General features: G+C 44.5%; 1 protein-coding gene across 1 annotated transcript in view; it reads right to left on the bottom strand.

The window, feature by feature from the left end:
- Positions 1-5,281, bottom strand: part of STX18 (syntaxin 18) — a 147,707-nt gene that overhangs the window by 31,648 nt on the left and 110,778 nt on the right. The gene's annotated exons all lie outside the window — the stretch shown is intronic.

Genomic DNA, 5,281 nt, shown 5'->3' with positions numbered 1-5,281 from the left:
GGCAGGGGTTCGGACTAGATGATCTGTCTAGGTCCCTCCCAACTCATCGATTCTGTGGTTCCTAGGACAACATCTACACATCAGTTTATAGCAGGGGTGTCAAATTCATCTCGCCCTGTAGGTTGGATGAGTGGTGCGGGACCAGTCCATGGGCCAGATCAGCTCCATGAATTCCGTTCCCTACCAGTGCATGCCTGATATAGCGCCTGCAGTGCCCAGGCCAGAATCTGTGCTACACATCGTGCCCACTCCAGCCAGTCCAGGACCCAGGGCTGGATGATGGGGCTCTATGGCCTGGATCTGGCCCACAGGACTATCTTTGGCAACTGTGGTTTACAGGACTGAGGACTAAAACAACTTGAAGCCTGGTCATAGTTTACAGTTTCTGGTGTTATAGTTGGGTTTTATGGAAAAAGATTCCAATGTTACAAACAAGGAACTGTGCATAAACAGCAGAATCAGTTTCTCTCTCATAAAAAATAGATTTTTTTCTGTCCTGGAAATGCCCCAAGAGAAAAAAAAAATTCAAGGTGGTTTGGAAATAATTCTGGAATTCTGCTTATGATTTCCATAGGTCATCAGAAACTCTTATTTCTCAAAGAAGTGATATTACTTTACTTAGATATCTAATAAGATAACATCACACCCAAATGATAATGAATACATGTCATTGTTAGGGAGGACTTGCTTAATTCACGATTTTGTGGATTTCACAAAACCACACAAATCAGCCATTGTCCATCAAATCAAGCAAGCAAACCCCCCCACCCCCCCAAAACCGTAACAAAATCAAACTTAACAAAAATAAGATGCTAGTTCCTCAGTGTGGGAGGGAGGGCTGCCAACATGAATGGGAGCAGGCAAGGTGGTGGCTACCCCTCCTGATTGGCTGAGAAGGCTGCCCACCCATTGCACAGCCCTGCCCCTTTCCTCCAATCAGTGGTGAGGGGTGGGGCTGCATAACAGACAGCCCTCTTAGCTAATCAGCACTGGGAGGCAGGACCACCTGGATCCCCTTGGCCCATAAGTGGCAAAGGGCGGACTCTACACAGAAAGGCCACACAATTGGCTCTGTGAATGGCCTGTGAAAATCACTTTTGCTCACTGTGACATAGATAGCTCCCTAGTTATTGCAGACAATATCCTACTCAGTTTTCACATAAGAAGATGTTAAAGGTTTCATCTGTCCTTCTGTTCCTATTTACTTAATTCAAAGAAAAAGAGTAATTAGTTTATAGAACTAACTATAAAAAAGTAATAAATATTCCCATTTTTATCCCTGAGGAACCAATTACTTACAGACACTGCCAACAGTGGGGAGAAACAGCACCTGTAACCAGCATGATCATTAATAAGCAAATATATGTAAGGTAAGCATTCATCCTCTAGGAGTTGATCCTGTCACTACAGCAGATTTCCTGCTTCTGGGAAAGCAGATCTGGGGCTTTCCTGGAGTTGCCACTAGTCTGATCTATAATTCATGACACATGCGAAGAGCAGAGAAAGAAAACTACCTACTTTCTAGGTTTCAAGAATAAAGTATTCCACACTTCCGCCATGCATTATTGTTTTAACTACAAACCCCTACTTCCATGCCAAAAATGAGAAACCTTCAAAGCTAACTGACCAATTCAAAAGCTATTTATTATTTATATAGTCTTCCATTTACCAAATGTCCTATTAGTAATAAACAAATCAAAACTGATAATGGCTTATGCAACAAATACCAGATAGAATAATTTGTTGCCACTAACAATGTATGTTAGGCACAATTTTAGTACATAAAAAGGTCTTTTGGTTCAAAAACAAAGTAATCTCATTTCTCTTTCATCTCTCCAGAGAACAGACTAAACCCAAGCTGTGTCACGGTGCTCCATAGTGAAATATTTATTAATCCATATGCTCTAACGAAGGGCAGGTTCTTCTAGTTCTTCTCAGAACTAATCTGTGTAGCAGAGAGGTTCCTATAAAACGGCCCAGAGGCTTTCATGATGGATACTTCAGAAATGCAAACATTTACCACTCCCCAAGCTGCTCATATCCCAAGGATAGTTTAGAACACTGTAAGATATATTTTTTTATTTTTTGATTATTATTAAAGGCACTTTTAAGAAATCAAAGGCAAAAGATTTAAATGTCCTTCCTAATCTTCAGCTGCACCCTAGTTTCCACTGCCACTATTGGTGATACCACAAAGGATATTGTAAATTATAAACCAAACAGGATTTTTAATTTACTCCTGTACATGTTTTAAGGGTTGGGGGGGGATTGTATGGACAAATACAAATGTTCTACATAGAACTATATTCATACAATGGCTTTCAGAGTTTTGTCAAAGAATAATCAGCATCACTTATATAACCAAACACAATTTTTGCTACTTGCTTATAAACAATTAAAGTTCGCCTAACAATGAATTTCCTTCCTAGCACAATCAAAATCAAATCTGAAATGCACCAAAAGGTACCATAAATAATACCTCTTTGCTGTTTAATGTTGTGGTTCACATCTGATGACTGTAGGCAACCAAAGACTAGAGTCTCTTGTGGCATGGCACAGATTTCTGAGCTGAATATTACAACAATGTTCTCGATGGTATGACTGCACGTTGTCCAAGACTGAAGTAGTGTTCCATACTCAGGGAACTACACAGAACTGCTGAAGAAACGACTACATTCTCTGTTGGCATGTATCAGAACTGTAAAATGCTGATAATATGCTAAGGAAAAACATGAATACACTTTATATGCCATGTCACTTCTAACTTACTGTGAATATGTAGCATGAACTGTAGTGATGCAAACTTAAACCCTGTGGCTTTATTCATAGATTCATAGATGCTAGGGTCGGAAGGGACCTCAACAGATCGAGTCCGACCCCCTGCCTAAGCAGTAAAGAGCTCTGGGGTCAGAGGACCCCAGCCAGATGCCCATCCAGTCTTCTCTTAAAGAGCCCCAAGGCAGGGGAGGGCACCACTTCCCTTGGAAGCCTACTCAAAATTTTGGCCACCCTTACTGTGATGAAGTTTTTCCTGATTTCTAGCCTAAATCTGCTGTCTGTCAGTTTGTGACCATTGTTCCTTATTACCCCAAGAGGTGCCCTGGTGAACAGAGCACCTCCGATCCCTTGCTGCATCCTCCTAATGAATTTGTAGGCAGCCACAAGATCACCACTCAGCCTTCTCTTGCGGAGGCTGAAGAGGTCCAGGTCCTTCAGTCTCTCCTGACAGGGCTTGTCCTGTAAGCCCCTAACCATACAAGTGGCCCTCCTCTGGACCCTCTCGAGTCTATCACCATCCTTTTTGAAGTATGGTGCCCAAAACTGGACGCAGTACTCTAACTGTGGTCTGACCAATGCCACACTGAGGAGAAGTATCACCTCCTTGGATCTATTTGTTATGCATCTGGTGATGCATGATAAAGTGTGGTTTGCTTTGCTGGTGATTTTGTCACACTGACGACTCATGTTCATCATGGAGTCCACTATTACTCCAAAGTTCCCTTGTTGCTTCTGAGAGGGTCACTTCCCAGCCAGTAGGTATGCTGGATATTTTGGCACCCTAGGTACAGCACTCTACATCTTGCCCTTGTTGGACTACTCACTTTTCTAACCTGTCCAGGTCTGCCTGCAATTGTTTCCTACCCTCCAGAGTTTTCACTTCACCCCGCTATTTAGTATCATCCACAAACGTGGACAGAGTACACTTCACACCCACATCTAAGTCACTGATGAATATATTGAAGAGTACAGGTCCAAGGACTGAACCCTGCGGGTCCCTTCACACCCTGCACATCCTTCCAGGTTGATACTGACCCATCTACTACCATCCTCTGGGTGCGACTGCTAAGCCAATTTGCCAGCCACCAGTCCATGTAAACATCTATGTCACAGCCTCTTAATTTATTTATGAGAATGGGATGAGATACTGTATCGAAAGCCATGCTGAAATCCAAGAAAATGACATCCACCTCTACTCCTGTGTCTAAGCGTTTTGTGACTGTTGTAAAACGAATCCAGATTGGTCAGGCATGATCTACCTGCTATGAATGCTGGTTTCCTTGCTGCATTATTTTTCCCACTGGACTCTCACAAATATGATCCTTCATAATCTTTTTAAAGACCTTTCCAAAGATGGAGGTGAGACTGACTGGCCTATAATTACTCGGATTCTCCTTCCACCCCTTCTTGAAAATAGGGACCACATTGGTCCTTTTCCAGTCCTCTGGGACCTGACCTGAGTGTCACGAGTGCTCAAACAGCCGTGCCAGTGGTTTCATAGATTTCATAGACATTAGGTCTGGAAGGGACCTTGGAAGATCATCGAGTCCACCCCCCCTGCCCAAAGGGCAGGAAGTCAGCTGGGGTCATAGGATCCCAGCAAGATAAACATCCAATTTGCTCTTGAAGGTGTTCAATGTAGGTGCTTGAACCACCTCCGATGGCAGGCTGTTCCAGACCTTGGGGGCTCGGACAGTAAAGAAATTCTTCCTTATGTCCAGCCTGAAACAGTCTTGCAGCAGTTTATGACTGTTCAACCTCATTATCCCATGGGGCGCTTTGGTGAACAAACGTTCCCCCAGGTACTGGTGGTCACCCCGATAAACTTGTAGGTGGCCATCAGTTCACCCCTGAGCCTGCTATGACACCCGCCAGTTCCTTCAGTACTTTCAGATGCAGCTCATCCGGGCCTGCTGACTTACAATGTTCAATGTGAGAAGAAAAACCCTACTGTGAAATTATAGCTATGTCACTGGTAAAATAAAAAAATTACAATATCTGAGAATTAGTTCAAACGTTGGAGCCCTCCCTCTGAAAGGGGAGCTCCCATTTCACCTTAACCAATCCAGTGCATGACATATAAAACAAGACTCCAGATAGTTTTTCCATTTACGACTATTGTTTAAGATATAATAGTTGCTGACTGAATTACCACAGTTGCTGTAAGGGTGCGCCGGCATTTGCATAAGGCGGGGGCAAGATAGCTGCTAAGAGCAGCACCTCCAGCGAGCATAAACTGTAGGCGCAGCTCTGCAGACATGGTGCAGATGCGGAGCGCGGCTGCTAGGGGCCCTGCCCTGGCGCTGCCACCTGTCATGGGCTCTTCTGAGGCCTCCACCCAGACGGAGCTCATGGTGGGGTCCGTGGGAGGGGCTTGGTGGGGTCTTCGGGGGGGGAGGCTTGGTAGGGTACTGGGGGGCGGTGGAGCCTGGTGATCCCCTTGCCTGTCCCTCCTGTGTAAGATTTAGGGCCCTGGAGGAGCAGATGAGGGAGCTCCAGGCTG

This window comes from Gavialis gangeticus, unplaced genomic scaffold, assembly GCF_001723915.1.
Source record: "Gavialis gangeticus isolate Ggan-Ray unplaced genomic scaffold, GavGan_comp1, whole genome shotgun sequence".
Classification (NCBI taxonomy): Eukaryota; Metazoa; Chordata; order Crocodylia; family Gavialidae; genus Gavialis; species Gavialis gangeticus.
This window is presented reverse-complemented; position numbering and strand designations above follow the sequence as displayed.